Source organism: Mesoplodon bidens (genome assembly GCF_964165515.1).
Source record: "Mesoplodon bidens genome assembly, chromosome: 9".
Lineage (NCBI taxonomy): Eukaryota > Metazoa > Chordata > Mammalia > Artiodactyla > Ziphiidae > Mesoplodon > Mesoplodon bidens.
Genome location: NC_138166.1, coordinates 56,470,327 through 56,494,916, shown reverse-complemented (window position 1 = coordinate 56,494,916; position 24,590 = coordinate 56,470,327). Strand labels below are relative to the sequence as shown.

The 24,590-nt window shown below is 41.9% G+C and overlaps 1 long non-coding RNA gene across 2 annotated transcripts in view; it reads right to left on the bottom strand.

Annotated features, from left to right (window-relative positions):
* The window catches only part of LOC308622629, a 389,291-nt gene that overhangs the window by 251,266 nt on the left and 113,435 nt on the right, over positions 1 to 24,590 (bottom strand). The window contains exon 1 of one of the 2 annotated variants that reach the window (XR_014016663.1): positions 22,718 to 22,745. The exons of the other annotated variant lie outside the window; for it this stretch is intronic. This is a non-coding gene — a long non-coding RNA (uncharacterized lncRNA). Of the gene's footprint in view, positions 1 to 22,717; positions 22,746 to 24,590 lie in introns of those variants that run through there. 2 annotated transcript variants of the gene reach the window in all.

Below are 24,590 nucleotides of genomic sequence, written 5' to 3'. Positions count from 1 at the left end.
CTTAGGGGAAGAAAATGGACGAGGAGTGATTCTCAGTGAAGACTGATATAGAGCAGGGGGAGGGGTTAGGAGGGAGAAAACCTTAGTGATTTAGACATGATTGTTCATTCATTTGTTCATGGAGTCCACCAGGCTTTATTGAGCGCTCACTATGGATGAGAAACGGTGGGTGTGGGGATGAGCGTAGCATCTTGCAGAGTCCATAGCTAATGAAGTAGATCCACACACTCACTGTACACCTAGAATTTGTCCAGCACCAGCTCAGCTCCACATAGCTCTATGGCAACCTTCTCTGAATAAACTGTGAGAGAATATAGTCAGATTTTAGGTATGAGAGAAGGGCTGACACTTTTTCCCAATTCAACATAAGTAGAGCTGTCATGAATCTGAAAGGCTGATTTAACAAAAACAGGTATCTCTTTCTTAGATGATATATGATTTATATCTTCACATTGCTTTTTTTTTTCTTTATAACATTTCAGAAAGAAAAGCAAGGTTAAGACCAGGGGAGTCTGTATTTTTCAGTCCAGTTCATGAAGGCACAAAGAATCCTTTCAATCCCAGACCAGAGAGAATTTCAATTCAAAGGATAATTTGGGAGACAGAACTTCTCTTTCTGCCAGTTTTGAAACTATTGGGAAAAGCTCAAGAAAATGAGTTTTCCTCTTTTGAATAATTTATTTGCTGTTTGTTTGTTGGCTTTCTCTGTATCCTTTCACCCCCAGAGCTGCAATGAGTTAGGAGCATAAGGTGTCAGATATTGGCTTCTTGTTGCTGTTGGGGGTCTCTAAATTTATGACCTCTCTGGGCATTCCAGGCACAGATAATATATATTTTACAGAGATCTGCAGGTTTCATTTTCTCTTCCAAGTTTGGGAGCTTTTTGTTCGAAGGGGTGATTTGTTTTGCTGTAGCGGAACCAGCCACGTTGCTGGAAGTTTCAGCAGAGAACCTGATGCTCTGTGGTACCCGAGCTTTGGGAGAATCTTCCTGACCAATTTACTCGCTTCTGTGAGCAGGGATGGTGGGTTCTGCCCGTCTAGGGGCATGGCGGCACCGAGACAGAACCCGCTGGCTGTTGTAAGACAAAGGTTCTAAGGCTCAGAAAGATTCTTGTCTGCTCGTGAGTGTGGTGGTTGGATGAGTGAGGGCAAGGTAGTGGTGGGCTGAAAGGATGAATTATGCTCATGTTAATCTCTCAGCGATTCAGGGGACAATGATATGGTTAGTCCAGGCGTTGTTCCATGAAGGACTGGACTGCCGGTTAACAGAGCTGGGTTAACCATCCAACGTGCAATACCCTAGTACAGTTTATTTGCTCCCAGTAAAGAGAATGTCCAGGAGGGTGTAGATCCCCAGAGGTGGAATGATTTCAGAGGATCCTTTGTGACTTTCCCATCTCTATCCCTACCCCTAACCCCATCCCCATCTCCATCTCCACCTCCATCATCATCTCTCTTTCTGAGAAGGGAGGGTTGAACTCTGAGTAGCCTGAAGAGGACTGGGGCTGTGGTTAGCTCTCCAGGTAAACCTGGATAGAGCCTTGGGCTTACAGACCTGGAGAGGCTGATGAAACCAACTATTGCCAAGAAAACTGACTGCTATTGACCAAGCTTCTCTCAGTGTATTAAATATTTAATGATGCATTTTATAATTTGAAGGATGTTATTCATAAGCTCAATTTAATATCTTTTTATGAACACATTTTTAAAAACCTTAGCACCTATTTAACTATACAAATAAATTTTATCCTAACAGGGGATCCTGATGAAGGATATATTATATATGGATGCTTAGAACCTTGCGATGATTTTGGCCACCCTCGGTGAATTATGTCATCATGCTGTTCCTGGTTTCCCCTACATATACAAGAACACACCTCTTTTACTTTCCTCATGGTGTGTAAAGACTAAGGTGATGCCCCTCCTCGCCCTATCCCCACCAAGATCCAAAGTTCTCTGGGAAGCTTTTACAGAGTGAAAATAATGATGATTTTCTTTTATTTTCATCATTGTAATTTGGTCACCTTAATTTAGAACCAGAAGCGAAGTAGACATTTGATGGTGTCATCAATATTGTGAGTTATATGATCTATTTTAATTCCCAACCTATAAATAAATTCATGTTGTCTTTTTAGGAGGTCATATATCTCTTTTTGCCCAAATCCTGCTATGACATGTACCAAATGTGTTCCTGAGCACTTTTCTCTCTCTGCTTAAGAGATAACTGTTAGAAAACATCTGGTCCCAATGTTCAGAGTGGCTCTTTTCCTTTCCTGCTGTCCAGTCTCCCCTTTTCTTACCTAAACCAAAGTCTTTTTCTTCACACTTGAATTCAGAGAGATCACGCTGGACAAAGGGACTGGAGAACTCAGAGGGAACTTTTGACAAATGCCTCCGCAGGCATGAGGTGGTGAGAAGGAGGCCCGAGAAGCTGAAGGGGAAAAAAAAAATTAAGCTAAGAATGAAGAGGAGGGGGTACCAGTGATCATGGAGGAGGGCTTGATTATCAATTTAAAATTCCTAGCCTGAAACAAAGGAGACTTGAAGCATTCAAAAGAAAGGCAAACCATGGAACTCAAACAAAGCTGGTGAATTACAAGAGAGAGTATTATATGAGTGCCCAACAGTGTCAGGATATTCCATCCTCAGAGGGCAGCGTGTGGAAATCCACCAACTGGCTTGATTAAAAACTCAGGAAAAATGAAAAGAAAGGAATGTGCCTGAGTAGAATTTTTCACAACGCAAGCTTGTTTTTTAGCTTGGTATATCTCAGATTGAAACTTAGCCAAATAATTGCTGGGAAAATATTTGGTTAGGTTTCGAAAGACTGTTTGGAGAAACTGACTAGTTGTAAAATGGAATATTTGGAATGACTGCCTGGGAAAGATAAACTTAAAAGCTGGAGAGGTGTGCTCAGTAGACCTAAGGGAACAAAAAGGCTTAGAGGAGGGCACGGTATTTTGTATTCTTAAGGATGAAAGCAAAGGTGTCCGAGCAGTAGTTAATTTGCCGAGTTTTGAGTGGTTTTCTTGATGTGGTTTCCAGGAAAGATTATAGCTTTAGTCTTTTATGCAAAGTGGTGTCTTATTATAGAGCAAAAAGCAATAGACTCTAGTCACTGTATCTGAAACCCTGAATTCTGCTTCAGGCATCCGTCTCACATCTAGTTAACTGTAGAAATAAAATTGGAGGGAATTTGGCCTCTCAGGTTATAGGGCTGGAAAATGCTTTGAGAGGCCTTCTGGTTGGATTACTTCTAAACCCTCCCGGACAGATGAAAATTTATCGTATTTTTAAATGTTCCCCAGAGGAAGAGTGTCCACAGGCTCCCTTAGTAACTCATTTCAGTTTTTAACGACCTCCACATTCAGGAAATTCCTTCTTCTGTCTTACCTAAACCCACTCTGCTGCAGCTTAAGTCCATTTTCTTTTGACCTGCCCCAGAAAAGATGGGAAAAAGAGGTCACCCTCTTGCATAAACATCCTTTCTCATAATTAAAGATAAAATTTTAAATAAAAAATGTTCTCTATCTCCTCTTCTTTATCACATTGAATCTCCCCACTTCCTTTAGCCTTCCCCGAGGGGTTCCATCTTTCAATCTCTTGTTCACCTTTGCTGTAGCCTCAGAAACTCCCTCAGTTTTCTGAAGTATAGCTCTGGGCTGGGAGAAAAGAGAGACTGTGGCAATGCACGTCCTCACGTCCTTCCCCAGGACAGAGCTGATGGAAGAGACTCAATGGTACTGACGATATTTTAAAAATTTTCTTGCCCACATTATATTTGTTTTCAAGGTCAAATTGTGCTCATACAATAGGTCTGTGGACATTATTAAGGATACATATCTTTAGGTTTTGGAGGAGTGAAAATAAAAAAGAAGTAGGACAGTACATTCATACAGTATACTAAGAATTACTTGGTATAATACAAGGATAAGTTCAATACTTTTTCAGATAAGTTCAATTATTTTTTCAGATAAGCAAAAATCTATTTTTGCTCATGGGGTCCTTCCATTAGGTAGAGGCATTTCAGAAAATATCCTTTCAGCTTTGCCCAGTTGTTATTTGAAATTTTCCATGGATTTGTTTCTGGTCCTGGGGCTGGACCACGGATCTTGCCCTTGTTCCTGGGGATGAGACCCTAGAACCTAACTAGATACCACCTTTACCAGAACTTTACACAAATACTTCCAGGGCAGGGCTAAGTCTTGACTTGCCTTCTTGGGCATCAAAGCTGTTGGCTAAACAAAATAATGTATCTCTTATAATTTATTTTTGCATTAAACTAGATCCTTTCCTTATCCATTTACACAGAATGGCCAACATATTTTGATATTTGGGGATCAGAGAATCACAGAGATGGCTTTTTTGTAACTTGTGTTTTTTCCTAATTTCTAAAAGAACTCGAGAAACAATCTGAAGCATTCTCAGATTCCTTGTAGTTTTTAAAACATGCTTGTGAGGGAGTTAAATGGGAAACAGGTGCTTTCAAAAATCTATTGCTATTTTTATGAATCATATATTTACTCTTAGTTGTGTCTTAGCAACAGATCATAGAAGAAGTCAAAGCACACAGAGAGCAGCTACTTGTCAATCACCATGAAGAGTGAGTTCATAGCAAACCATGGGGCAGTGCTGGTTAGGAGAGGGGGTCCTAGACGCTTCTAGGACCCCACATGTGGTCTCTAGGACTCCACATACTCATCCATGTTTATTCTTATTTAGTAAAGGGCCCCTATCATGGGCCAGGCATTAGTCTAAGTCCTAGGCTTACTGCAGAGAATAAAAAGAGACAAAAATCACTGCCCTCAGAGAACCTACATTTAGTTTTGGTTTCATACATTTATGTCCCACAGCACCTAATAGAGTTGGAAACTGTACCTTTAAAATGTATTACTTATTTTGTAGCCATAAAATGATTACTTATGAGAAGTTTATAATCATGTGGAAAATGCTTCCTGGCTTATAATGTTAACTGAAAAGAAGGATACAAAGTTGTATATGAATCTGTTCTAAGTCAAAACTGAAAACAGCAATGTCATCATCCCTTTTAACCCCTCCCCCCCACACAAATAAAGGTTACAATAAACAAACATGCAGAAAAGACTAAAAGAAAATACAACGAAGTGTTGATGGTGCTTGTCTTTGGGTATCAGGATGACAGGTAGTTCATCTGCTTTGTATTTTCTGTATCTTTCTTTTTTTGGTAGTAATCAAATATTACCTTTCAAATGGAAGGACACATGTTCATTGAAAGAAAATTAATTAATCAGAATTCTAGTAAACTTGAGAGGTATTTTTCTAAGGCTTGTCTTCTAAGAACCAGAGGCTGTAGAATGATCCAGCTGGCATTTTACTATTTTCTTTCTCAATGTAGAGGCCTTGTAGGTAGTATACTGATCACTGCATTGGAGATTCTCTTATTTACCACCTTACAGGAGGTAGAGTCAGGAAACTTGAGAGAATTGGTTCTGTGTGCAAACATCCAGAGTTTGCCCAGCATTGGGTGGTTGGTAAACTAATGCACTTTCTATTTTGGGTATCCAAATAAAATGGCTGTTTAGCACACTCAAGTGTAGTTGGTCTGGAAGCCAGGGCTCCAGGACTCCTTTTAAACTCCTGTTGTCAGAACATCTGAAACTACTGTAGCACCAAACACTTGAATAATAAGAGTTAAAGAGGAAGCAAAAGCTGCCTGGGTGATTTTTTCTTCTTCTTCTTTTTTTTAATAAGAAGGAAACTCAATCAAACTTTGCATACAAATGTGATAAAGCTCTATTGCTCAGCTTTTAATGAGAGCATGGAATTCTAAGTAAACATGGATGAAATACAACTTGTCAGCACAAAAATACCGCCTGTCACAGTCATTTGTGTATAAAATATGACCCACAGGTTTGAACCATATGGTTACATGAGTTCTAATTTACGCGGCATCTTCTTAAGTCAGCAGAATGCGTCCTGGCCTGCTTGTGGGAGGTAGAGTCAGCACCTCACCCAGTGAAGTGGAGACGGCTCCCCGGGGGGTTAGGCCGGTTTCAGCTGCTGCAGTGGAGACTGGAGCTTTGCAAGGCGAACGGCACATCCCCCGGACGATGCAGGCGCTTCCATGAAGAGGCAGGGCTGACCAGCCTGTCCCTATGATCAGCTTGCAAAGTCTAACGTGTGAAATTGAAAAATATTAAACATCACAGCTTGGACTTAGGCGTTACTTCTGTCCCCACGGGGGACGGCGGGGTGGGGGCGGGGGGAGAAACACAATCCCCTCTAGACGCGAAGGGGAGAGCGGACATTTGGATGCTGTTTTAAAGCAATGTTTAATGAAGTGAGAAAATGCATTTGCAGCGCTGTGCTCCGTGGCACATATACGCAAGCCCAGAAGGGCACAATGGACACATTCTGTGATTTAGACATGAATTGGAAAAGCCAAGGAGATGCCATCGAAATAAAACTCAGACTCGAAAGTCTAAGCTGAGCCAGAAACAGATGGACTTTTGCTACTTAAAAAAGAAATTCTTCTGTCCTCTCCTCTTTTTCCCCCTCAAGCTGTGCCCTGTCACTATCTTAAGATGACCTTTCCACCGGGTCTCCCTGAGATGCTTTCAGTGAACTGGTTGGAGCAAGTGACTCTTGACCTTTCTGCAAATTCGTGGGGAGCCCCAGGGTTCTCTGGCTGCCCTCTGGGTGGTCCCCGAAGACCAGGCTGCAGATGTCTGCTCCTGATAAGTCCGGAGACCAGAGGTGGGAAGAGACCCATCACGGGCTCCGCTGGAGGGTTAAGTAGCTGCCTGGCCAAGTGCTGGGGCCCAGAGCAGCTGCTCACCCTGGGAGACAGGGCTTCACGCTTCAGCTTTTTGTTTTCTTGGCAGGTGCGGGGGAGGGCACTCTTGCTTTTTGAAGATTCCTTTTCTCCTGCCACAGTCAGCTGACAATGAAATCTTTCAAGTGTTGACATTCTGCTAAAGGATATTATCAGCACTAACATGGAAAATAAGGATCAGATATTCATTCTAAGTAAGTCTCTAAGTGGAGACTTCGATTCACATTGCTTTGGAAGAATAAACAGAGCAGCCTTCTCAGGAAAGAACGTTTGTCCAGCAGGTATAAAAGGGGAATAACTGATTAAGCGTAACAGAGAAAATAAATCTAGAAACCATTGTTTTTGTTGCTAATAAATCGTTGTCACTACAGAGAAGCAATCTAACGTTTACTGAGTACCTACTAAGTACCAGGTACTGACCCGGGCACTTTTTGACCTCACCACACCTTCACCACACACTGCGAAGATGCTGTTATTGCTCCTCTTTTTTTTTTTTTTTTTTTTTTTTTTTTTTTTTTTTTTGCGGTACGCGGGCCTCTCACTGTTGTGGTCTCTCCCGTTGTGGAGCACAGGCTCCGGACGCGCAGGCTCAGTGGCCATGGCTCACGGGCCTAGCCGCTCCGCGGCATGTGGGATCTTCCCGGACCGGCGCACGGACCCGTGTCCCCTGCATCAGCAGGCGGACTTCCAACCACTGCACCACCAGGGAAGCCCATTGCTCCTCTTTTAAGATGAGGAAACAGAAGTTCACAGAGATTTAGACACATGTCCTTGGGCACAAAGCTAATAAGCAGTTGAGCCAAATGACTCAGATCTGTTGAATCCAAATCTCATGCTCTTTCCCTTATACTCTCATAGTTAACAGCTGGTTCGAGGTAATATTAGGCTGTTGCTCAAAACTAAGAATGTTTTCTTCATTTCTTGCAATAAGCTGGAATTTACTTGTGATTTGAGGTGAGGCGTCCTACATGGGAGAGTGAAGCCTGAGATTGCTATCATTTCTAACTATATGATGGCTTCCTATACTGAAGTCATTCATCATCATCATCATCATCATCATCATTATCAAAATAGCTAACATGTATTTGTTTTATAGCTTACAGAAAACTCTTCCAATTGGATTCTCCTCTAACATTCTTGTGAGACAGATAATATTAGTTTCCTAATTGTGCAGAGAAAGAAGTTGAGAGTAGCTCAAGTTCATGGTGGCAGGATCTTTGACTCTAGAGCAGAGCTGTCCAATAGACCCTTTTTTTCTTTTTCTTTCTTTTTTTTTTTTTGCGGTACACGGGCCTCTCACTGTTGTGGCCTCTCCTGTTGCGGAGCACAGGCTCCGGACGCGCAGGCTCAGTGGCCATGGTTCACGGGCCCAGCCGCTCCGCGGCACGTGGGATCTTCCCGGACCAGGGCATGAACCCGCGTCCCCTGCATCAGCAGGCGGACTCTCAACCACTGCACCACCAGGGAAGCCCCCAATAGACCTTTTGCCACGATCGAAATGTTCTCTATCTGTGCTGCTCAGTATGATAACCACCAGCCACATGTGGCTGTTAAGCATGTGAAATGGGGCTAATATAACTGAATTTTAAGGGGCTAGTGGCTCCCATATTAAACAGCACATCTCTAAAACCTGTCCTGTTCTTTTTTTGGCCATGTTTTCTCCATTTGGTGCAGCAGTTCTGAAGACTGAAGGAAAGAGAATGAACACAAACTCTAGGACCCAATTTTGATGGCTACAAAACTTTTCCAACACTGAAAGGAGCTGCAAGAGGTTACACATGAACCTCGCATGATTTCCCTGTGTGAAGGCCACTAGGCTGTGTGATACTCTGATTTGTCTGGGGTTCTTAACTATGTTGTCCCCCCGCTCCCAAAACCTCCAGGGCAGGCTAAACCAAACTCTTCCAGTTTCCTTCTAGCCATATGGTCTTATGACAAACATGACAAATTCCTGCTCTGTATGGTCTGAATCTTGTTAATCTGCCAACTGCTTAGCAGCCATTATAAAGCAGCTTTTATCTGGAGATTCTCATTAGAATGTGAAATTAGTCTAAGCCTAAACTACATTTTGCCAAATCCCCCCTCAGTCTGCTCTTGAAATAGAGTCTGTTCACAATAGAGCTTTTGTTTCTTGAGTGTCAGGCTGTCTTCCATGAGGCCAGATAATTTGCTTTAAAATTTTTTTATTATCAGATATATAGTATTTGCTGCAGCCTAAACTTTGGTAGCAATACATATATATTAATATGTATATATATATATATGTATATATATATATATATATATATATATATATATTTGAAGTTTCACTTCTGCAACAGAGAAAAAATATCTTTTGTTGCCCAATAAATAAATGATTTTAATGGCCTCATAAAAAATACTTTTAAAATATTATTTTGTTAAATTTCATCTGACCTATTGATGCATCTAGTTATTCCTTTGTTATTAAAATCTCTCAACATTGCCAAGAAACAATTTTGCTTTTCTACACTCTTCTTCAGTGATGGTAAGTGATACAAAGAATCAGAAGTGGACAGATTAAAACCAAATTAAAAAATAAAGTTATACTAAGAAGGATAGGTATGTACATGTGGTTCCCCTAAAAATTTATAATTTATTTTTTAAATAACTTTATTAGGTTTTACAAAACAATTCATGCTAAGAAGAAAAAATTTAAAAAGTTATCCCAAGACTTTAAGTGATAAAATATTTTTTAAAGTTTTTTTTTGAAAAACTGAAATGACCTACTCTATATTCAGTGAAATAAAGACAATTTTAAAAAAGAGAGAAAGAAAATGAACATTTTCTATCATCATGCCTTCTTAGAAGAAAGGATATCGTAATACTGAAAAAAGAAGGAAACAATGTCAGAATAAAGAATAGCTACTTAAGGTGAACAAATTTAGCCTTATCGTGATCACTGCAAGGTCTTCTTTTTCTCATTTTGACCCAGACCTGGAAATGTTGGAAGGCACTTGTAGACAATACGTATAGAGAAGAAAATAAAACTCCCCTTGAATTCCACCTTGCATGCTGTTTGATTATTTTATTACACTTTATCGAGATAGTTATGTCTGTGAAAGGACTTGAATTTTTGTTGGTATTTCCTGCCGCTCGCTGCCTCTCTGCCTTCACTACTTCCCTTTCTAGAGTGTTTGCAAAGCTTGCCTAAAGGCAAAACGATTGCAAGTACCATACTATCAACACAATCTTTAGAGTCATGTACGTTTTTTCCATCTTGTTGACTTGCCTTAAAAAATATCTATCAGTCCAACAAAAACAAGATGGGACATAACTTGAATAGGAAGTGTGTGCCACTCAAAGCCCATATTTTCCTCTGTCCCTGCCAAGAACAGTTACTAAGCAGCAGGAGGAATTATTGTATACTAGCTAAGAGCGTGGGCTTTGGAGCCCGCTGCTCTTAGCACATCCTTATACTAGCTTGATAAGGTTCTGAGTATCAGTTTTCCCATCTGCAAAATGGGGCTGCCTATGTCTTCCCACTTACAAAAGTTGTCGTGAAGATTAAATGTCAGTTGGTTTGCACAGGATCTGGACCATGGTAAGGGTGTGGTGAATGGCAGCCATTGTTATTTTTATCTGCAGGACACTGGGCACTGGGTGGAAGGTAAAGAAGCCTTTGTGTTTCTCATTGTTTAAGCCACATTGTCACTGTTCACTAAGTATCAATACTAAGCAACAGAGAAAGTGGGTGGATGCTTGTTGGAAAGGGCATGAAGGGTCTGTGCAGGGCAAATGTCGACTCTTTGATGTGCTGCTGGGTCATAGCAAGCTTCTCAGAAACCCCTCCGGCCTCGAATTTGCCTCCTGCTGAATGTCGACGTTCTCTGAGGCGTGGCATCCAAGAGGGAGAAGTTGAGAGAAAGCTCAAGTGTGGGTGGGACTCCCCCCGAAGAAAAAGCTGCCCAAGGAATGTGGGGGCTGGGACCTGAATCATCAATCGCCTTTTGTGAAGGGGTCCAAGATCTTAGATGCTCCCTGGGAGGGCTTAGCTTTCAGAGAAGACAAGTTCTAGAAAAAGGTTTGTTGCTTGAGGAAAAAAAGTAAAGATATTTTTATTTTTTCATTTTTATTCTGATTTTGTTTTTGTCGAGGAGCCAGGGTGGAATCCGGGGAAGATGAAGCAGTTCCTAGAAGGACTCAGAACTCATCTGCAAATCTACTGGGCTAAAGTAGCTTTCATGTCTCATGTTCTAAACAAACTTTATTTTATTTTATTTTAGTCCATCAGAACTGGCTTGATTTTTGTTGTAGAGTTTTTGGTTAATGGGAGAAGCCCATTTTTGGCTGCAGATATCAATCTCTTCTTCTTTCTTGGCTATTCCCATCGCTAGGAAAGAACTCTTGGTGCCTGCAGTGTTCCAGATGGTATTGTTTGAATGTAGAAACATAGATTGACTGAAATATTGGGGCTATAACTTTGGAAAATTATTTCCAAATAGTAACTCCCCTAAGCTTCACTTCCCATCTTTCAAATGGGGATAATAATAACACCTAACTTATAAGGTATTTGTGAAGAACAAATGTGATAACGCTTGCAAAAAACCGAGCACCGCACCTGAGCTGTCAGCCCTGAGAAACTGTCAGTCGATACCGTGATTGTAGCCAGACAAGTAGAAAGAAGCTTGACATCTCACAGCTTATGTCGCTGATTTCTGAGCTCGGGACAGCACCGGTGCATTTCCTTCTGTCACAATTTTCTGCTCTTAGGAACTTGTGGGGTGTGTCCCCCAAGCCCCCAACCCCAATCAGAAGCAAAACTAGGGGTGGTGAAAAAAGGAATCATTGCTCCCTGTAAGCACACTCTTCCAAAAGTGGTGCCTTTTCAACACATTTTAAGACATGTTGACTTGAGATTTGTTATATTTATGATGAAAAGATACTAGACCAAGCCGGGGGATATATATCAGTGGAACACAATTAAGGCAGTCGGAGGGTGGAGGCTTTCTTACGTGTTCATTCCCTCAACTACCCATGGTGTGGGTCCTCGCCCCTCCTCACCCCCTGCTCATTCCTGCTGTAACAGGAACACGGCTGCCCCTCTGCCTCCTGGTACTGGGGTCTCAGGCTCCCCTTTCCTCCCCAGGCTTTTCTCAGGGTTGAGTCATGCTTTATTTGGAACCTAGAGCTATGTGAGGCCCCTCTCGCATAGCTGTAGGAAATGAAGGTAAAATGAGGCAAAAGGTGCTTAAAAATTCTAATAAAAGTCAAGAAAACCTGTCAATAAAAAGAAAGCCTGTCAATAAGTGGTACCTTTTTTGAATCTTCTAAGCATGGTGATAGGTTGTGCTGCATCTTCCACATTTTCACCTTTGTGATCAACGCTTATTAAATGGGTGGTTAGGCTCCAAGACGCATTCTGTGACTTTGCAATGGAGTTCGTGTTATGTTTAATTTTTGTTTTTCCTGTTTCGACCTAATTATTCCACTGTGAGGACACAGTGCATGCCTTTCAATCTGGTGAGTATTCCCTTTTCCCAATGTCTCCTCAAGTTGGCTGTGTATCAGAAAAAAACTGGGGGCAGGAGTTGTCAAACAATTATGGGCCTTGCCCTTAAATGTAATTCAATGGGTCTGGGCTGGGGCCTAGGGATGCCCATTTTTAATCACCCATTCTGGGAGATTCTCATAGAGTCAGTTCATAGGCCTGCATTTAGGAACTGCTCTATCAGTGATACACACACACACACACACTCTGCTGCTCTCAGCAGATAATAAATCCTTCCATGGGATCAGAAGCTCAGGGCCTCCCTTTTCCAAAGGAGACAGTCCTCAAGAAGATTTTGAATGATAAGAAGCCAAGCCTGGTCAAATTCCCAGGGATGGAATTTAACAGTGACTGATTAGGCATCATCTGCTATTTGAATGTTATAATAAAGACGAATGAGAACTTGGGAGAAGATCTCTCTATAACTCACCTATAGCAGTCAGTGCCCTGTAGGCCACAGGGCAGGCTGCTGGGCCCCAGGAAGAGCACTTATTAGTTAATAGGTATGCACTGAGCTTATAAAATGTTTTGTTAAACGACAAAATCCTAAACATTATACAGGGTCCTATTTTGTGGTCCATATGCTGACTAAATTCCCAGATGACTTTAATGAGCAAATGGCAGCCCATTAAAATTACAGTAGTTTTGCAGAGAAAATAGCTCCCCAGAGGAGGGGAAGAAAACCATCAGGCTGCTACTGAGTCGATAGTTGTCCCATGAGCTCCCTTCTCTTGCCCAAAGCTCACCAGTGGAAGAAAATCTGCTGTTCTGAAAAATCTTCGCTCCCACTTGGCTCATCCTCCTGTGTCTGACAGACATTGCACGCTCTTGCTAAACAGGTCCCAGCCTTGCTAACCTGGAAGCAACAGAGAAAACAATACTTTTGTGTGCATGTTGCCTAATAAAGAAAACATGTATTATTAACCATTGGGAGAGAATGAAGTTGTTTTTCCATTTTGGTATAGAGACCTCAGCTTGCTTTCTAAGAGATGATATTGTAAAGCAATAACCACTTACTTTTACTAAGTTATCAAACTGCAACCTCTGTTTCTGTTAGAGGTCACTGTAATGTTTGCTTTGCCCTCAGAAAAGGCACTGTCATGCCGACCAAAGGGGCAGTTTCTGAGCTCCTCTCTTTTTTCCCCTGTATTTTTCTGAGTGCCCATATGATGCCCAGACATGCTCAGGATATGGTTCTCCCCAACTTAGAGTTTGTTCTCTGGAGACAGCATCCTGAAGATTTCTTTTCAGTGCACATCACCATGCAAGTGTCCTTCATCCTGAGACGTGGGGAGAGTTTTTAGTAACGCCTGAGATAAGCCTTCTGTTTCAGCTCCCGTGTGTGATTTGTGGTAAATACAGCATTCTAGAACCCTTGCCATCACAGGTCCCTAAGGGGGCCTCAGCCTTCAATTGACAAATTATGAAAGGCAACAGAACAAAAAAGGTATTTATTATTAAATGATATTATAGTATACTGTACTGTAGCATAGATATCGGCACTATCCAATGGAACTTTCTGAGATGATGGAAATGTTTTATATCTATTCTATCTAATAGGCAGCTACATGTGGTTACTGAGCACTTGAAATGTGGCTAGTGTGACTGAGGAACTGAATTTTAAATTAACTTAATTTTTTTAGATCTCCTTTTTTCTTGAGCAGTTTAAGGTTTACAGCAAAGTTGAGAGGAAGTTATAGAGATTCCCCATGTACCCTCTGCCCCGACACATGCACAGCCTCCCCCATTATCAGCATCCGCCCACCAGAGTGGTGCATTGGTTATAATTGCTGAACCTCCACTGACACATCAGTATCACCCAAAGTCCATAGTTTACATCAGGGTTCACTCTTGGTGTTGTACATTCTGTAGGTTTGGAGAAATGTGAAGTAAGTATCCATCATTATAGTATCCGACAGAAGTCTTTCACTGCCCTAAACAATTCTCTGTGTCCTGCCTTCTCATCTTATCTCCCCTCTCTACCACCTACTCACCACGATCTCCAGCAGCCACTCATCTCCCTACTGTCTCCATAGCCTTGCCTTTTTTCTGGAATCTTACAGAGTTGGACTCATACAGTGTGTAGCCTTTCCAAATTGGTTTCTTTCACTTAGTAAGATGCATTTAAGTTTCCTCCACGTCTTTTCATGGCTTGATAGCTCATCCCCTTTTAGTGCTGAATAATATTCCATTGTTTGCATGTGCCACAGCTTATCATTTACCTACTGAAGGAATTTGGTTGCTTCAAGCAAATTAGGCAATTATGAATAAAGCTGCTATAAACATCCGTGTGCAGGTTTTTGTGTGGACACAAATTTTCAGCTCCTCTGGGCAAAAACCAAGGAGTAAGATTGCTAGGTCGTATGGTAATTTAATTTAATTTTAATGAATTACAACTTAATTGGAAATAGCCAGATGAAGCTAGTGGCTACTGTATCAGGTAGCATGGGGTATATTGGGTTGGCCAAAAAGTTCGTTCGGGTTTTTCCGTGAGATCCTATTAAAGCTTTTGTCCAGAAAGAATTTGAAGCACAGTAGGACAAAGCAGTATAACTTTAAAAGAGGGAAAAGAAGGATAAAGAAAAGAGTGAGGCAATGGGTAGCCAAGAATAAAGACTCAAAATATACGCCAGAGTAATCCACCTCCATGATGGACTGGCCCTGACTTGGACTCCTTGTTTTCTGACAGAGAAACATATGAAAGACAAATCTGGTCAATTACCCAAATGAGGATGTCCCAAAACCCTAAACACACCATTTGTTTAGGAGAATTACAATGAAGTTCTAAGATTAAACGAGAATTCTTCCCAAGCATTCTTATTTCTTTTTTAAGATTTTTTTTTCTGATGTGGACCATTTTTAAAGTCTTTATTGAATTTGTTACAATGTTGCTTCTGTTTTATGTTATGGTTTTTTGGATGTGAGACGTGCAATCTTAGCTCCCTGACCAGGGATTGAACCCGCACCCCCTACATTGGAAGGTGAAGTCTTAACCACTGGACCGCTAGGGAAGTCCCCAGGCATTCTTATTTATCTGTGTTGTTTTCCTGCTTAAAACCCTTCAGTGACTTCCTACTGTCCTTATAATAAAATTCAAAGTTCTTACCATGTTGTGTCAGTCAGAGTTCTTGGCTGCAAACGAAAGTAAACTCTGGATGATTTAAGCGGCAAAGAAAGTCACTGAAAGGACTTGGGAAGCAAGTCGGGCTGGGAAGCATAGAAACCTTAGTGAAGCTGCAGGAGCAGGCTCAGAAGGCAGTCAGGGGCAAGGAAGGCCAGGTGGAGCCAGCACCGCAGCCAACAGCTCACCACCAGCTGTGTAGTGAGGACACTGCTCCTGCCAGGGTACAACACTACAGGCCACTGTGTGCATGACCACTCCCCTTGCCTCCCTGCATGAGACACTGGACTCTACTCTCAAACTGTTATTGTCCCTGGAAACCTATTCTGACATCACCTAACTCCAGGTAGATTCTCCAGGATTTGTGCTTCTTTGCATCACTCCCAGTTTAAAGATTAGGGCTTGTGCATCTGACCGGCTGAATGTAGATCATGCATCAGCACCCTAGCTGCAAGTGAGGCTGGATGAGCAAGTCTTTCATGTTTTCAAGTTTTACAGCAAGATGCATTATGCCTCCCATAAAGACTTGGAAGCTGAGAAATTCCTAAAACATAGGAAAAGGGTTCAGCCACTGGCCAGACAACAAAGAAAGGAAAGAAGGGAGGGTGGGGAGAAGAGACGGATGGAGGCAGTCCACACCAAACGTGCCACAGGTCCTGCGTGATGTGGTTCTTACCTGACGACCACTCTCACCTTTGGCCACTATTTTCTAGGCGCACTCATTTTCTTTTTGTTTTTATAACACGCTCCTGCCTTTGTACTTACTATTCCTTCTGCCTGCAAAGCTCTGCCTCCAGATCTTTTCATGGCTGACTCTTCCTCATTTAAGTCACCTCTAAAATGCTACCTCCTAGGGCTTCCCTGGTGGCGCAGTGGTTGAGAGTCCACCTGCCGATGCAGGGAACACGGGTTCGTGCCCCGGTCCGGGAAGATCCCACATGCCGTGGAGCGGCTGGGCCCGTGAGCCACGGCCGCTGAGCCTGCGCATCTGAAGCCTGTGCTCTGCAACAGGAGAGGCCGCAACAGTGAGAGGCCCACGTACCGCAAAAAATAAATAAATAAATGAAATGCTACCTCCTTAGTGAGGCTTTTTCTCTGACCAGCTACTCTGACCCCTGTGGCCTCTGCTAATCACTCTTCATCTCGTCACCCTTTGCTGTATCATCCCATTTTATTTTCACTCTAGTTCTTGCCACTGTGTGATGCTATCATATTCACGTAAATATTTACTTCTTTACTGTTTGTTTCTTCCTATCCCTGACCCTAGGATGTAGGCTCCATGAGAGCCAGGATCTTCCATACCTTGTTCTCACTGCATCTCCAGCACCTAGGGCGCTAATTAGCACAGGGTGAAAGACAATATTTGTTGAGCGAATAATCAATGTAAATCCTTTACAACATCATATTAGATATAACAATGTGTTTCATTTAACCAGTTATAACAACCCGAGTACTGTTACTAATAGAATCCTTTATATTAAAAGAATGCTTTACAGCTTTAAATTTCCTCTCCATTATTTCACTTATTCCTGAAAAAAAAAAACCCAAAGATACACATATAAGCAGATACACATATAAGCATATGTGTAGCCCAGAACATCATGGCCATCACACCTGTTAACATGCTACCTGTTAGCTGATCCTTGAGACCACAGACCTGTGGTCTCTTGTAAATTATGCTGATTGCCATAAGGTTTTGATTGGTAAGATGTTTATGCTTTTGACATTAAGAGTTTTTAAAAATTCAATTCAGTAGAGCCCATATAGAAGAGCACTTGGTAAACACTTGAAGAAGGAGGCGGTTTCCTACCCAGCCTGTCTCCTCTAACCCTCAAAGTGGAGCTGACTTTTAAGTCTTCAAGCTTCTCAGTCTCCACCCTAGTCTGCAAAGCAGAAGACTACCCACAAATTTCATCTTTGGCATTCTCCCTTCTTACTGTTGATATCTTACTTCTTGAGTTACAGAAGTGGTATCCCACTAAATTTCCTTCTTGAACCATGGGTGTCATATTCTTTTCAGGTTAAGGAACCTCCTTTAATAGCTTTGGAACATTATTTGCATTGTCGGACTTGCTGTAGTCTAATGGTGAGGTCACAGCATCGAGACCAACTGTGATAAAATATATTGACCAGGTTAAGTATCAAAAACATAGGGGGCTTCCCTGGTGGCGCAGTGGTTGAGAGTCCGCCTGCCGATGCAGGGGACACGGGTTCGTGCCCCGGTCTGGGAAGATCCCACATGCCGCAGAGCGGCTAGGCCCGTGAGCCATGGCTGCTGAGCCTGCGCGTCCGGAGCCTGTGCTCTGCAAGGGGAGAGGCCACAACAGTGAGAGGCCCGCCTACCGCAAAAAAAAAAAAAAAAAAAAAAAAAAAAAAACATAGGGCAGGGAAGGAAGTCACTTTTTCTTTAATCCCACATCACTTTTCATTTTGAGATTCTCAGGAAGGAAGGCTTGTTGCCCAGGGTACTGGCAAGTTGGAAGTTGAAATCGACACTGGAGGCAGGTGGTTGTGAGTGTCTCACCACTGAGCCCTGTTGAAGGATCTTGAGGATCAGCAGGTAAACTAGGGTAGGTAAGGAATTCGTGGGTTCTAAGTCTGACACGGCCTCTCAGCCGGTAATATATGTGTAGATATTGGAGTAGAGAACGGGCGTCCTGGGATAGAAGGCCCACCCTGAGATTCACTGGAGTCTGTTAAGAGGTACACGGCCCTCCAGACGAGCCCCGTGACCTAGAGCGTTTAGGGAGTGATGAGGGATGTGCCGACATGAAGAGCCACAGTCGTTCCTCCTGACCTTGCAGAGCTTAGCCAGGGTCCCAGATGTAAACTCTTGCCAAACTAACTATGGAATGTCTTACATGGGCCCAGAGATGGACAAGTTCTTGAACTACTTCCTAAAATAGCAGTAGCGCATGTAGGAGAAGGTGCATCAATTTTCCCTGTAGCTGTGATATCACAAGGTAATAGACTACTTTTGTCAAGTGACCATGTGAGCACATCACTCCTCAAGCCACAAATGAAAATTGGTCCTGTTACTATGTAGTCACACCTTACCAAGCACACAACTGCTATTTCCTTTATATCTTGGAAGTGGTTATGGTGATTTAAAGGGAAAACTTGTATTTGGAGGTATACGTTTTTATTCAGAAGAAGATCGGACAAGGATGAGGAAGTTAGGTCTTCCTTGATCCTTGCCTGGCTGGTCCTCTTTTGGTCTGTGGGTAACCCTGCTTCTGTCTAAGGGATACCTTCACGCTCTGGATGCGAAGGTGCTCTTTGTTTCCAAGACCATCACCTTCACCCACCGCTAGTTTGGGTAACTGTAGATCATGAGACAGATTTCGGAGAGTGACACCAGAAACTGAAAACCTGGCCTTCTTATTTTATGAGTGAAATCAATTTCTGAAGAATGAGTAGAAGAAAATGATTTTTCTCCTCTGAGGCAACTTAATACAACGTGGAGGCAGGGTGGAGGGAACCAGTGTAAATTCAGCATAAATTCAGTTCCCACTCCTTTATGAGGCACTATCATGTGCAGCCCACAGTGATGTGCTGGGTATACAAAATAAATAAAGTAGACATGCCAGGAACCATTAATTATGAGTAATTAATTATGAGTAATTAAACGCAGGTCTGCATAAAGTGCCTTCAGAATTTAGAGGAGGGGCACCTGGCTTAACCTGGGGAGTATGAGCGAGTGAGTGAACCTGAGGGATGATGTCCGGAAAGGGGAGGTGGGACATTAGGTCCAAGGCTTTAAGAAGAATTAACAGTTAGACACAGGCAGAGGGAGAGGGATTGTAAACAGAGAGAAGAGCATCTCAAAGTGAATGAAATCAGAGCAGCTCCAAGGGACTGGGTCAGAAAGTGCAAAGCTGGAGAGGATGGAGAGGAAGGTGATGTCATCAGAGCTGCCAAACTTTCTGAAGAAACAAACATGGCAGCGACTTGTGAGGTCTCCGTCTGGTTGGAGATATGTACAACAATTCTTCTGACAATAAACGTACTTATAAGGGTCGAAAACAAGATGCATGTCACATACTTCAAACTCATTCAGACACATGTCGGGAAAACTGAGAGACTTAAGTTCGAGCATTATTAATATTCTCCATCAAATGTGGGACCCAGGCCAGAGAGAGTTTTCTGTAATAAATTTTTTTCCCTTGGATTTTATCCTGTATGATACATAAAGCTTTGGGCTGTCTGTTGAAAAACATTTTTAAACTACAAGCAACTGACATTTTGGTCTTGCAGAAACTGAGTATGTATGGCTCCAGTCTGAGGGGGATGGAAATGATTTTTATTCAGCAGAGTATCTTTGTTGGAGAGATTATAAAGCACCCTACAAACATTAAGTCATTGAGCTTTCCTCTTTGGTGGAAAAATGTGCTTGAATGGCCCATGCATAAATCAATTTTCTTGCCTGAGATGGAGAAGAAGCACTGACACGAGAATAGGTTTGGAGATACACGCCAGTCATGTACCAGGTGATCTCTAAAGACGGGCCTTACAAAGTACTGTCCTCGTTAACACACCCCTAGTTACCTGGCCTGCGGTGCTGATTCATGAATTCAGCAGCTATTTAGGAAGTGCCTTCATGTGCCAGGCTCAGCACCAGACTGTGGGTCACAGAGACCAACAAGACAGAAACGGGTCCCTGCTCTTACGAAGCTCAAGTTCTGGTTGGAGCATTCGACAATAATCAAACCAAACAGGAGAATGTAAGATGGTGGCTCATGCCATGAGGTAATCTAACAGGATCACAGAGCAGAGAATTACCCTTTTGGGGAAAGGGTCAGGGAAGGTGTCTCTGAGGAAGTGACACTGGCAGACCTGAGTGATATAAGGAGGCAGCCATGCAAAGATCCAGGGGGAGGGAAGAGCAAAGGCCTTTAGGAAGGAATGGGATTGGCAAGGTCACCAAGTGCCGTGGGGTGATTCAGGCTCTGAAGTTTTCTGAGGGTTCTGAAATCAGCCTGTCCTGGTTTGACCCCAGCTCTGCCACATACACACTATATGACTTTGGGCATATTACTTAACCTCTCTGAACTTTTCTTTTCTCTGTAAAATGGAAGCTGTTATAGAGTCTACCACAGGATGTTTTTATGAGATAAAGCTAGCAGAATGTCTGACTAAGAGTGAGCTTAAATAAATGTAGCTCTTCTTTAATAACTGGTTCAACTAAATTTTACTGAGCAGCTACTATTTGTGCTACTATGGTAACCACTATGGAGATTCCTCAAAAAATTAAAAATAGAACTACCATAGGATCTAGCAATTCCACTTCTGAGTATATATCCAGAGGAAATGAAATCACTATCTTGAAAATACATCTGCACCTCAATGTTCATTGTAGCATTATTTATGATAGCCAAGACATGGGAGCAACCTTAGAGTCCATCGATGGATAAATGGATCATGAAAATGTGGATACATATATACAATGTAATATGATCCACCCATTAAAAAGAAGGAAATCGTGCCATTTGTGACCACATGGATGGACCTTGAGGGCATTATGCGAAATGAAATAAGTCAGACAGAGAAAGACAAATACCATATGATCTCACTTACATGTGGAATTGAAAAACACTGAATTCATAGAAACAGAGAACAGACTGGTGGTTTGCCTGAGGTCGAGGTGGGGTGGCATGGGAAGTGGGTGAAATAGGTGTGGTGGTAAAAAGGTACAAACTTCTAGTTATAAATTAATTAAGTCCTGGGGCTGTAATGTACAGCATAGTGACTATAGTTAACAATACTTTATTATATATATGAAGGTTGCTGAAAGAGTAGATTTTAAAAGTTCTCATCACAAGAAAAAAATGTGTAGTTATGTGAAGTGATGGATGTTAACTAAAGTCATTGTGGTGACCATTTCACAATATATACATATATCAAATCATCATGTTGTACATCCTGGACTAATACAATTTGTATGTACATTATATCTCAATAAAGCTGGGAAAAAAGAGAAACAGTGAGAAAGAACCTCTAATTGAATATTTGCTATGACCCTGGGAAGGTTTTCTGTAAAATGAGACTAATATTAATTAGCCTGTCTACAAAAAACAAGGTTCTAGAGGGGACAATACATGTGAAAATGAATTTCAAGTAAATAGGTGTGATAATAATTCAAGGACTTGTAAAATTGTAGCCAGTGGCCTAGAAGAGTAAGTAGAGTTTACCTGAGTTAACAGCATATGATTAACCTAGGCACATGGAGGAAAAATAATAATTTGTTCTACACATTTTTTGAGCATCTACTATGTTTCAGGCATTATGCTGCAAACTTATTGCTGGGGTATCTTCTTCTACTGTCACCTTGTCCTAATGTTTGAGGAAAGAGCTCTCTCTTTGGGCTATGAGCTTAGGATTGATAGAAGACATATCCACAGGGAAGAAGCTCTTTATTGCAACATCACAGATGGTATTTGTGAGCTAAATGCTGGGTTATTGTACCTCAAAACACTTATTTTCCCAATAAATATTTACTGTGTTCCTGCTCTATGTTAAGCAATATTTTAGGTACTGGAGACAAAGAGTGAATAAAGTCCCTGAGGTCATGGATTTTTTTTTTTTTTTTTGTGGTACGTGGGCCTCTCCCGTTGCGGAGCACAGGCTCCGGACGCACAGGCTCAGCGGCCACTGCTCACGGGCCCAGCCGCCCCGCGGCATGTGGGATCCTCCCGGACCGGGGCACGAACCCGTGTCTCCTGCATCGGCAGGCGGACTCTCAACCCCTGCACCACCAGGGAAGCCCCGGTCATGGATTTTATAGTCTCTTGTCAAAGAGTTATCAATGTCTAACTTGATAGAGATTTCAACAGATAATCCTGGAAAGACATAGATGCTCCTATTGTAAACTTTCTTTGGGCACAACTAATATCAGGTGTTTGGAAGAAGGATTCTACTTGGCTACCAAAGTTTTCACCACTCCAAATTTGGCAGCCAATTTTCAGGGTTCAACAGATGGATAACGTAGAAAGTTGCAGTGGCGATCTAAGCCATTGGCTCATTTTCTCAATCAAGAAGAAATCCAGAGGCAGCACATTGCATATGTCAAAAGAGCTTGTGTAGGGCTTCCCTGGTGGCACAGTGGTTGAGAGTCCGCCAGCCGATGCAGGGAACACGGGTTCGTGCCCTGGTCCGGGAGGATCCCACATACCGCGGAGCAGCTGGGCCCATGAGCCATGGCCGCTGAGCCTGCATGTCCGGAGCCTGTGCTCCTCAACGGGAGAGGCCACAGCAGTGAGAGGCCCGCGTACAGCAAAAAAAAAAAAAAAAAAAAAAGAGCTTGTGTGTTGGAGTCAGACAGACCTGAGAGTGAAGGCTGCTCTTAAGCCTTACGCCTCAGTTTCCTCCTCTGTAAAGTAGGGATAATACCTGAATTTTTGTGTAAGTTAAATGAGATAATATAAAGTTTCCAGCACAGTACCTGATATTGGCATGCGATGAACGCCACTTTCTAGCCCCCTCCTTCCCTACCTGCATCTCCCCCAACCCCCAACACAAATATATGCTCAAAATAGCAAATCTCAGTAATGAATCTGGCTCATGATTCACCTCAATGATAAAAAATTTGTTGAGGCTGGAGATTTGAGGCATCACTTGGGGAATTATTATCTCAGGTGCCCACCACCTCCTGGCCTGAGATGCAGTCTTCTCATTTAAAAAAAGGGTGGGTGATGGCTATTGACAGCAATCACATAGGCTGTTTGTGAGGATTAAGTAAGATAAATATATAAAAGGTATAGCATAGTACCTGGCATGAGGGAAGCAAACAATCATGGCTGTTATTCATATGCAGATATTTTAGGCTCACCACACAAGGTTCCCAGACCAAATTGTCACTGTTGATTGGCCTTAGGAAAGAGTCCACACTCATAGACTGAGAACCCCCTTGTTCTAAATTTGAAGCTGAGAGAAGGCAGTGCAGACTCTAATCTCATTCACTCTTGGCCAAGGGCAGTGTGCTGTCTCTTGAGATAAGTTCAAATAAAGTATCACTTTGGACATTGGACAAACAACGTGTAGGATAGTGTGATGAACCAAAAACTCACAGGGTGTTTTCCTCTAGGACACAAATGGGTAGAAAGTCAAAGAGAAAGAGACTATTTAAGAAAAATTCACATTTCGGTTTGCTAAATAGAGAATGTTGAAAGTTTGAGTAGCGTTATGCTTGAAAAATCATTCAAAGAGTATAATAAGCTTTACATATACATATTTATCCAACTAATATTTATTAACACCCAGTATTTTCTGACTTTCTATTCGAGCATCCCAGACATCCATTTCATTATGTATCTTGTGTACTCATCCCTAGCTTATTCTGAAAGTATAGCTAAAATTCATCCCAATACCAAAAAAGTCAGCATATTAGTAGGAAATGCATAGCTTTTCTTTTGATTAAACTTTTAAATTTAATTAGTAAGTCTCAAGAGAGTGCAGTTGACAGTACTGTCAACATAATGTAATAGGTGATCCAGAAGGACCTTGGCCAACTTTGTTCTAATTGTAGCGTAGGGAGAAGGCTTAGGCTTTGCCAGAGTCAGCAGTTCCCAAACCCTTCAGGAAAGGACAGAATTTGGTCTGAACACTAATTTTATTTGTATATGTATATATTATGAATATGTATATATAAAAATATATATGCATGTATTTCAGTTTTTAAAATCCATGTTTTAAAAATTACATTGTTAGATTTATATCTTTAAGTGTCACTTTGCTTCCTCTGATGCTCTGATTTGCATCTTATTCAGACTCTAAATTGACAGGCAATCTTTAGAGTATTTCTCTACCAGCTCCTCTTCCATCTCTATATCCTACCCTTATTAGTGCCAAAACCACAGCTATTACAAGAAAAGAAAACCAAAGATTAATATCTTTCATTAATACAGACACAAAAATCCTCACCAAGATATCAGTAAATTGCATCCAACAAAATATAAAAAGGGTAATACATTAGGACCAAGTGAGGTTCATCCCAAGCATGCAAGGCTGGTTGAACATTCAAATCAATGGGTGTAGTTTGCTAAATTAACAGACTAAAGAAGAAAAGCTGTTTGATCATTTCAATGGATGCAGAAAAAGCATTTGACAAATTCAACAATCATTGAAGGTAAAAACGCTCAGCAAATT